Below are 11,287 nucleotides of genomic sequence, written 5' to 3'. Positions count from 1 at the left end.
TTAGAGTGCTCAAATGAGAAAATTTAAAGTTCGTGTATTACCTTTCAAAAGCCCTACAAATTTAAGTGGTCAGAAAATCATTACGCCTTACTTTTATACAATAAACAAAAGTTGTATTATGCTGGTGATGACCAAGCTGATGAAATGAAAAGTTTCGTGGGGCCCAATCGTTCTAGTAAAGCAAAAGTACTGACATTGTAGTGATGTAACATAACAAAAGCTGACACAACCCAATCAAAAGTAGAGGGTATAATAGTGAAAGCAGGGTAAAGTTCTTTTTTAGCCAATCAAATTCATCTTTTTTAGACTCAAGGGCTCTTACACGCCATCTTTGTTAAAACACAAAATAGGCTGAAATGACAAAAGTATCCTCTGATTAACTTTTAATCACGGGAAGCACAATAAAAAATTGATGGTATATTGTACGCTTTTTTGGGAGCTCAATTTCTTGTAAAAATTTGAGCTTAATTCTTTAGTAATTTAAAGAATTACTAAAGTTATTCCACTACCCAGATCTAGAATCACAATTCACGAACTTCTAAGATTTCATTACAAGTAAATGCTTGAAAGAAATACAACTGTTTTCGAAATGAAAGAAATAGTAAAATGAAATGTCTAGAAGGGGACTCCATGGTCTGCGGACGCCGACAGATCTACCTTGGGTCTCCTATAGAATGGATCCAGCAGCTAACTTCACGATCAACTTCTTGTTATCTGTAAAATATTTTCAGCCCAAATTTTTCATGAAATATTCAAACCTAAAAATGTGTCACCGCCTACCGCTTATCCAAAATCAAAATTACCGCCAATGATGAGACTGATTCAATCAAGAATTTTCTAAAGCACATGACATATTAAATTTCTTGTGCACAAAGGCTTAGCATGCCATAAAAGATACACTAGAGAAACATAAGATGACAAGAAAGCTCACAACAAATTAGCACACCTAGTATCAGAAATTGTTCCCAATTTATTCTTTTCTTTCTTTCTTTCTTTCTTTCTTTCTTTTTCTTTAACACATCATCGTTCATTTAATTGTTTGTCATCCAAAAATAATATATTCTTTAGCTTAGTGATGTGGGGTGGACGAAAGGAACAAGAAAAGGGAGCTCTTGTTAGGTGTAGTTAAATCTAAAACAATAATAGAAATCTTGAAAAGGCCTAATTCATTCAGGAATTGCCTCGAACACCTAAAGAACAAAGGTGATAGACACTTTAAACTTTCTGTGCAGCAAAGCCTTAGCATTCCATGAAAGATTAAACAGAGAAACAGAAGATAAGAAGAAGAAAACTCACAAAAAATAATAACCCAGAGAGAAAAATTAGCGATAAGATCAGCAACTGCGAGGAGCGAAAAGGTGTGGAACTGGAAAACTGCAATTTCCAGACGTCTGAGCTTTTAAACTATTGCTAGATTGGTTTTTGATACAGAGAACCTGCATCTGCCAAGTTTCTCAAAGAGTTGTCTGCCTGGTACCGATAAGAACAAGAAGAGCAAGAAGTTAGAAGCCAAAGAAGCGGTGATTGCCAGATTTTCTGAAGTGGTCGATATAATCCAAGCGAAGCTAATAAAAATTAGATGGAAAGACAATATTACCCTTGAAGTGTGAGGCAGACATGTCGTCCAGGTAAGAGAATTATTTAAAACCTTTCTCACCATAACAAATTATAATCACAGAAAAAAAATTGTATTCCCAATAAAGAAGCAACCTTTCTGCCAAGTGATCCCTTTATGACTTAAAAGCAAGGTACAAATTCCATTTTTATTTTAATACCAGCCAAGAAATTGCAGACTACATAATGCAAACTTCAATCTCTAAAATTACTATAGATTTAGGTTATAAGAATCAATAGAAACCTCAATTACGACTTCACTTTTTAGCCAAAATTGATCCTTTTACCACTAAGAAAGAAAGGGAAAACATGCAACAAAAAATCACATGTAATACTATCACACTTTTCATTGAAGGAATAAATTGGAAACAGAGAGAAGTCATTATTCATTGTAAGAAGTATGTCCGTCCTTTTTGCATTTATGCAGAATCGATCACTTCATAAATTACGATAATTATTCTTTTGCAGTAAAAACCTTTGATGTGTAAGAAAGATGATGATCACATGAGCATTATTTACAACCATTTTTATATAATTTAGCCTCAGCGAAATGAGAACAAAAACCATTGATATTCCTCAAGAGAAATACAGATAGAGATGAATCACAAACACTTAAAAAATAAAGAAGACAAAAATATGCATAAGAAATTTAATAGAAATGGTAATTCATTGAAGAATTTTCTCAAACACCTAGAGAACAAAAGCCATAACAGAAATGGTAATTCATTAAAGACCAAAATCCATTGATACTCCTCAAGAGAAATATAGATAATAGATAAAGATGAATCAAAGAGATGAGAGAAGAGGTACCCACCAATAAATATGATTGACAGAAGAAAATACACTGAAGTGCAAACTTAAAACAAACTTATTGTTATTGCTTACGACACAATCCACAGTGGTCGAAAGCTATAAAAAGACAACCTCCTGCAGATGGTGTGCAAAAATGAACTGTAAAGCAAATTGATAATTCATAAGTTATCCAAGTGTAAGAAGGAAGCTCTGTATTTGAGAATAAATATAACATCAATTGCCAGTACTCTAGCATTCGTCTTTCACCTCTTTCTTTAGATCTAAATGACCTGCTTATGGATTTCGTGAAGAGTTTTTGAAAAACGCTTCTAGACATTTTATAATGTTTACTTCCATCTCTATTTTCTTATTCCAATTTCAGGCTCCTTTTTAGATCCTTATAGTCTTAATGATAAACGAAATTTAAATCAATCATGAATAAAATTTAACATGATTATAAGCTAAAGTACCATATGAATTGCACGAATAGAAAGAACAACTGGAAAAAAACCTTTTCTGTTCCTTATATTGCTATAGGAAGGAAGTCGTACCCCTACCACTAGAAATTCTTTTAAGTTATAGCTATCTATATCTCACTAGACAAAGGTCAATTTCCTTCGACCTCATAAAAAAATATAAATAAAGACCACATGTATACCGATATTGTTGATATGGCTCTTCTATTTAGCTGTACATGAGTTTGGATAGATTTTTACGTCTTATTAGCAGAAATTATGATGCGTGGTATGAAATTTAGATTAGACAAAAGTCCGACACTATTAGGAATCAGAATTGATTTTGTGCTTTGGAAAGTCCAGAATATATGATAACGATTATGTTTAAAGAGAGATTCAAATTGAATAAAGAGGGAACTTAAGCTCTTACTTAGGAAAAGTTTAAATGTTATACAAAAGGAGTTGATAGATATGTGTGAATTCGTTCTTTATAATGCATTTACCTTCATTCTATATTTACAATTTTTTGAAGCTTAAAGTTCTTATGTAATTTTCCAGCCGATGAATCAGCTCTCACTGCATGAATAGATCATTGTAGAATTTCACACCCCTTAGCATAATAGTGTCATCTGCAAAAACATCCATAAGGTTAATCATATCATTTTCAAAATCTCAGCTGATCCTCTAGGTATATTCAGGTATCAAAAAAGTAAGTGTAGTAACAACCCAAAGTAATGTCAGTTGTAGATTAAATAACAAAAGTATAAGTAGATCCTTTTTAGTATATCCCACAAATACTCACATTCTAAAACTAGATGTTTTCACTCCAAAATTACCTTCCAACTTTAGGTGCCTTCAAACAGCTCCTACAAAGCCTTCTTCTTTCATAAAGAGATAATAGATAAACATGAATTACTTCAACTTTTCTTACTCTATGTGAAAAAAGCTACAACGAGAATATTATCAGCCGGACAGAGAAACTGCTACTTTATCTGATTCACAAATGAAATAATAGCAACTAAAGGTCAGAGTATTTACAATCAGATTGAGGACTTACTAATTGCTCCATAAGGAGTCACTGACTTGTAGTTAAAGCTGAATGACATAGTGAGGTTATCAAAGTTTAGATGTTGGACAATTAAGTCCCATTGTGTATAAGTTCCATGGTGTATAATTCATTCGGTAATTGAAGTTTGTTATAGTAATATTCACTCTCCAATATTCCTTGTTGTAGACACCGGATTTTTGACCCTCCCCTAGAATTTTCACATTTTTGGCGTGAATATGTGAAATTGGGTCTAGTATAGCTATTTTAACTATTTTTACTTTATTTCGTTGCAAAAAGAAAAAATCACAAAAAATACATATATAAATTTTAGTTTATGTATTTCTCATAAACTTGAAAAATACAAAAATTGTACTTTATTTTGGTACTTTATATAAATTCGAAAATTACAAAAAAATATAATTAATGTTTCGTAGTCATTATAATTTTGAAAAAAAATACAAAAAATATTACTTTATATTTTGTCTTTATTAAAAAACGAAAATTACAAAATAGTTTTATTAATATTTTGTAGCTATTTTAATCTCGAAAATATTAAGAAAATAATAATATAGTTTTGTTTTAAATAATTAGTCTTATTTTAGTAGCTATTTTGCTTACATAATTAGTTAAGCAACGTCGTGTTCTTATTCTCGGATCCGGGCAAACGAATAATATTCGGGTTCAAACTGCCCGATTTTAGGCCTAATTTTCGGACCTAGCCCATAATAAATCGAGTCCACGACACATGAGGAACCCCACCACGCGTGGGGGACACAAACCTTGAACCCCACCACGCGTGGGGCTCATTTTTCTTGGCAAAGGTTATAAAATACACGGACAGGATTTTGAAAAAATGAAAAAACGGGACTTTGAAAAATGGGAGGGCTATCACTGTTCATGGTTCTTCCTCAGAAGAACAAACAAAACAAAACCTAACAAAAACCCTACCGTCCAAACACCTCCTCCATCACCACCGTCAACACACCACCCAAAACCCTACGAGCCCCACTCCTTCTCCTCCAATCTCCATCGACACCACCAAACAGACCACAACACCTAAACAAAACCAAAACGCACTGTTCACCCCCTTCATCCTCAGAAAAACCTAGAAAAACTCTCACCTGCGTCCGACTTCCGGATACCCAAACACCACCAAATAGAAACCCGTCGACCACCGTCCGAACCAACCAACCCCACGACCACTTCTCCTCTCCCGTCGTAACTAAAACCAGTCGCGACAATAACGACCATCGCCTTCCTCCTCCTTGAATCCGCCATTGTTGCCGTTACCAGCTCAGTCCTCGACCACTGCCCCGACGACACCGCTGTTCGTCGTCACCCGCACCAAAACACCGCCTCCATCGTCGCAACCAGCTCCCACACCGTCTCACACAGTCACCAACCCCAGCCCGTCAGCTTTCCCGCCATTGCAGCCTCATCACCTTGCGTCAACAACCCACCACCATTGTTACCCGCTACCAGCTCCATAGCCTCCTCCTTCCTCACATCCAAACGACCCCTCCTGCTGCAGCTTCACGTACCAGGTGTTGCGCCGGAAAAATACAGCAGCAACCAAACAATCCTTGGTTGTTGACAGTTGTGGGTTCGAGCTTTCTATTTCCATCGAGGTCGTCTTTGGTTCATCGAGGTCCGGTACGTCGAGGTGTTTGTCCGAGGTTCCGTCGTTGTTCTTCGTTCAGAGAGGTCCGGCTTGAGTCCCGTCGGGGTCGCGTTTGTCGTCCTGAGTTTGCCGAGGTTCAAAGGTTAGTAAACCTCAAGTATTAGATAAGGAAATGTTACGTTAAATGTTCAAAGATGCAATATAGAAATTGGTACGATAATTTTCTGCTTATGTTTTCACCGTATGCATTTTTGCTCATTTTGCGCTATGTTATTCTTATTTATTTGATGTCATTTAATTAAGTTCGTCTAGTTGTTCTATGGCACAAGTTTGACGTTAATTTGATTCGGGGTCCTTTGCTTAGTTCATTCGGACAAAATTAGCATTAGTACTTGTTGTTACTACTTCCGAAACACTCATTCACTAAACTCATTTTATTAATTTTTTGACAAGTTATGAGATTTTAGTTGTAAAGAAGCCGTAAGGTCTAGTATTGTTAAAGGCATAAAAATGGCATCCTTTTAAAAATGAATAAAATAAAATAAATAAATAAATAAAAAACGAGACTAGCTTCGCCAAATAAAAAATGTACAGATTGCGGAGCCCTCACAAAATATATGTGTTAAATACTTAGATTCCGGGACGGGCCGTTTAGCAAATTTCACGGCCCCACCCAAAATAATAATGCGCTAGCTGCTTTAGGCGCGCCTTTAATAATTTATTCTTCCTAACTCGGGTGCACATTTATGTGACCCAAATCCAAATCTCAGCAGAGTTGAAATGTGTCTCTAAATCGCGGGTACATTGATTGTAGCGTGGTTCGAGATGCATGTCCACGACGTTGCAAATTCTTTTAAAAATAATGAATGAGACGAGCCTCGACAAACAAAAATGTAGAAGCTGCGGGGCCCTCTAAATGTATATATATTAAAAATACTTAGAATTCGGGACATGCCGTTTAGCAAATTTTGCGGCCTTCTCCAAAATAACAATACGTTAGTTGCTTTAGGTGCGTCTTAATAACGTATTTTTCTTAATTCGGGTGCACATTTATGTGACCCAAATCCAAATCTCAACCGAGTCGAGATATGTCAATAACCACGGGTGCATTGATGTAACGTGGTTTGAGATATATTTTCACGACGTTGCAATTCTCGTAAAAAATAATAATAAAAGCGGTCAAGAGTTTAAAACTTGCACATAGGTGTTCATATTGTATTTAAAATCAGATAAATAAGCCAAATATAACAGTTGAGCGACCGTGCTAGAACCACGGAACTCGGGAATGCCTAACACCTTCTCCCGGGTTAACAGAATTCCTTATCCGGATTTCTGGTACGCAGACTGTAATATAGAGTCATTCTTTTCCTCGATTCGGGATTAAAATTGGTGACTTGGGACACCCTAAATCTCCCAAGTGGCGACTCTGAAATAAATAAACCAATCCCGTTTCGATTGTCCTTTAATTGGAAAAAACTCCCTCGCGCCCCCTCGGGTGCGGAAAAAGGAGGTGTGACAGCTCTGGCGACTCTGCTGGGGATTATTTGACCCAGAACCACTGGTTCAGGGTTAGAAATTCGAGCTTAGATAAATTGTTATATTTGGTTTTATCTGATTTTTACATGTTTGAGCCTAATGTGCTAAATGATGCTTTTACCGCTTTGATATTATTTGAACTGTATATAAATTGTGCCGAAACCTTTCTCTTCTTACCTCCGGGGATGTGCTTACTGGTTGAGACTCCCTATTCTGTTAGTGTCATACCCTAAATAAAAGAGGCTCGGAAAGTTTCTAAGCCGGCTGGCCTTTTGGTTCCCGGAAAGGAGCTCCTTCCTCAGCTCGAGTTGTCCGCTCGGGTACACTGTCTAGAACACCGACCCAGGTTTTTGAACCTAGTATAACAAAGCCACATGCCGGATCCCTAGTAGGAACGTTTATTTGCATCATGTGCATTTGACTTAGGGGACTCAACACAGGGGTTGGGTCCGTCTAGGACAAGCAACCTGAAAATAATAGACCATCTTTGGCATCCTATGTGCTACATGTTATATTTATTCAAGGGTGAATGAGTCATTTGGCGGACAAATGATATTTGCGGACAAATGACACTTCTTATCATGCTGATCACGTTAAATAAGAAAGTTGCACGATTTTTTATTAAGCATGCTATTATATTAATCAAAGCATGGGGAACATTTGTGGAATCCAAGAAGCCTTGGAATTCCCTATGTCCCCCACGCTTGCTTTTTGGGAAAGCACATGGGGAACATTTGTGGAATCCAAGAAGTCTTGGAATTCCCATATGTCCCCCACGCTTCATAGGTTGGGAAAAGCGCATGGGGAGCATTTGCGGAATCCAAGAAGTCTTGGAAATCGTTATGTCTCCCATGCCACATTTTTGAAAGAAATAATAAATATAAAAAATAAAATTACAAATAAAAACAAAGCATGAAAATTCAAAAAAGGATTTTGTATGTTGTCATCATTTTCCACAAATTAGAAAATCGTGAAAAGGGGAGAAAATAACAGTGTAGAGATATAACTATTTATTTTTAGAAAAAAACCCAATGTCCAAGTAGTGTCGAAACTCTGCCAAAATTTTGAAAAAAAAAAGAAAAAACGGAAGGAATGTTTTATGTTTTTTTGTTAGTTTGTTAGTTTGTTATGAATGAAAAATAATAGTTTGTTTGTTTGTTGTAAAAAATAAAATAAAATAAATAGAAAATGGAAAAGGGTCTTCTCAAAAATAGTTTATTGCCCGAACTACGCGGGTTTGATTCTCACCGGATGTGAGATACGTAGGCAACCCTCATCGGGTCCAACCCCTCTTTTGCTAAAAAGCCAAAAATAAATAAAAAAACAAATAAATAAAAAACATGTCAAAATTTTAATCTTTTAAGTTAGGTGATGTTGTTTTGTCATAAATAGCCGAATGTTCCCGAAAGGGACGCCGGAAGGCTGACTTTGCATAAACAGCCACTTTTGGGTCATATTTAAGATTTGGTCCAGTTGACCCTCACAGCCTTAAAAATCTTCGTCCCCGAGACGTTGAAAGGCCGTGTTTGCAGTATTGAGTTTTCTAATTTGAAAATCGATAAAAAGAGTCATAAATAAGTCAGGTGATGCTGTTTTGTCATAAATAGCCGAATGTTCCCGAAAGGGACGACGGAAGGATGACTTTGCATAAACAGCCACCTTTTGGGTCATGTTTAGGATTTTTTGTCCAGTTGACCCACATAGCCTTAAAAATCTTCGTCCCCGAGGCGCTGAAGGACTGTGTTTGCAACATCAGGTTTTTATTATAATTTGAAAAAAAAAACAAAGAGTCGGCGGTCAGGTGAATACCGTTTGAATTTTGTCATAATAAGCCGAGCCAGCTTCGGCCGCGTCTTAAACCGTTCTTGCCGAAATAGCCTTAGAGTATCTTTCAGTTGTCGAAAGGTTATTTTCGTAAAAGAATGGACAAGTTGGTAAAGTGTCATAAAATAATCCTCCCCGGCCTCAAAATTCATGTGAGAATTGGAAGGGGCCACATTTGCAAAAATAGCCGTTTGGTTGCATTTGAAAAACGGGGAAAGGAAGCTGGCCGTTTGTTTTTAAGTTTGTAAATCTTTTGATTAGAATATGCGGGTTGTTTGATTTTCGAGTTTGTAGGTCATCTTCAAACCTTTGAAACCCAGTTTGTTCTAATATGAAAATTGAAAAAATGTTTATTATTGTTTATCTTTTATTGGCCCGAACTACGCAAGGTCTGATTCATGCGGGGTCATGATACGTAGGCAATCTCCATAAGATTCGACCACCACTAAAAAAAATATAATAATAAAAATATATATATATATATATATATATATATATATATATATATATATATATATATAATAAATAAATAAAAGAGAGTGTGGAAGATTTTCAGAGGGGCACAATTGTTTAACTGCTTAGGTACATTGTATCTCTGATATATGATTGTCTGTCCAATGCTCTAACACTAACGTGATGACTTCCCTTTGATGTGTCCATATATAGAAAGTGGTTGGTTGTGGTAGATCCTCCCTGCAAAGCAAAATCAAAGGACAATGGCTCAGAACCGCAGAACCGAGTGGGTCGGTATCGATGACCGACAACAATTGGTCGAACGGAACAACGGGTTGGTAGAGGAAGTGAAAATGCTGAGACAACATGTGGCAGATATGTATCAGGCATGGATAACTGGAAAAGCACCACCCCCTCCACCGCCAAGCCTCTTGAACTCTGTCATTTCCCAAGCACCCAACACCATAACGGACGATCCCCCATACTCTCCATCCCAACCCACTTATGGCAGCTTTCCCAGCTACCCGAGTAGCTCCATCACTCCTCAATGCTTCTCCGCTCCCCAACACCACTTCTTTCCCCGCCATACTTCACTTTCCAGGCACCCGGCTCCACAAAATGCCTACCCACCTACACAAGCCTACCAAAAGCCACCTGGATCAGGTTTCCGGCCCTGTCAACATGCAAGAATGAAGAGGCTATTGAAACGAGGAAAGACTCTCACCCCTATCGGAGTATCTTATGCCAGTCTGTTTGGAAGGCTAAGGCATGCTGGCTTGATTGAGCCACTCCCCGCATGTACTCCAGATCCACTTGCAAGGAACTTTGATCCGGCAGCGCGATGCGCATACCACTCCAATGTCGTAGGGCACAACGTTAAGAGCTGTCGTACTTTGAAAAGGGAAGTGGAGAAAATGATCCAAGAAGGGCGGATTGTGATCAATAACAGTGACATGGAGCACTCGAACCCTATCGAGAGCTTGTCGACGGAGGTTGATGATGTTGAAGCTGGCAATAGTCTTGGCAGTATTGATGCAAAGCTCAGTGGCTAAGATGCCAGTTTTTGCTAAAGTGGGAGGACGCTTCGTTTCCTTGGTCAGCAAGAGAGAAGCTTGTGGTGGCTTATTTTGTTGTCATTTCTGTTGTTCAGATTATTAGGGTTATAAGCCGGATATTGTCTTGTGTCAAAACTGTCTTAACTTTCCGTTTTGTCATAGCGGTTGTTTAAATTTTGTCTAGTTTGTTTCAGGATTTTGTTCTGGTTTGTTTTGTTTGTTTTGTTATTCAAACCATTTCACCGGTAGGCTAACGCAAGATCCGGTCTTTTATTATTTCCAGTCATCTTTTGTTTAGTCCTTTTGTCATTTTGTTCAGCGCCGATTCTAGTGACATGACATGCGCACACACTTTGGGCCTAATCTTAAAAGTTAATCATAAAACCCCGGAAAATAAGAACGGTTTGAGAATGTTCAGAGCTCGAGTCATGTGGAACTAGGGCAAGTTAAACACAAAGAAAAATCGTTAAGAGCAAGATTGGCATGAGGGTCGTTCATGAGAGTGAGAGTGTCGCCCAGCAGTGCTTTAGAAATGACAAATGAAAAAGCAAGTGTTTAACATAATTGTCAAGTCCAGCACCATCGGAAGAGACTATAAATCTATGTTCAATTGTGTTGTTTGCACTTGGCATGTTTTGAAGACTGGAATGACGAAGGCATTTTATTCTGCTACCTAAACACTTTATCCTTCGTTACCCCTTTTTGAGCCTTATTTATTTTCTTTCATACCCCTCGTTCGGAATCAGTAGCAACGAAAAAAAAGAGAAAGAAAGAAAACAACAAAAACGAAAAAAGAGAAAAGAAAAGAAAAGAAAAGAAGAATGATAACAAAAAAAAAGTCAAATGAAAAAAAGGAATTGGGAACTACGTTTGACCTGATTCCTCAAAG

General features: G+C 37.3%; 1 long non-coding RNA gene across 1 annotated transcript; it reads right to left on the bottom strand.

Annotated features, from left to right (window-relative positions):
* Positions 1–284: 284 nt before the first annotated feature.
* LOC104243113 (uncharacterized) lies at positions 285–1,525 on the bottom strand. The gene is made up of 2 exons (XR_715134.2): positions 1,297–1,525; positions 285–714 (listed from the first exon to the last, which is right to left on the bottom strand). It is a non-coding gene; the product is annotated as an uncharacterized lncRNA (long non-coding RNA).
* Between the last annotated feature and the right edge of the window lie 9,762 nt (positions 1,526–11,287).

The sequence above is a fragment of the Nicotiana sylvestris genome, chromosome 6, assembly GCF_000393655.2.
Source record: "Nicotiana sylvestris chromosome 6, ASM39365v2, whole genome shotgun sequence".
Taxonomy (NCBI): Eukaryota; Viridiplantae; Streptophyta; class Magnoliopsida; order Solanales; family Solanaceae; genus Nicotiana; species Nicotiana sylvestris.
This window is presented reverse-complemented; position numbering and strand designations above follow the sequence as displayed.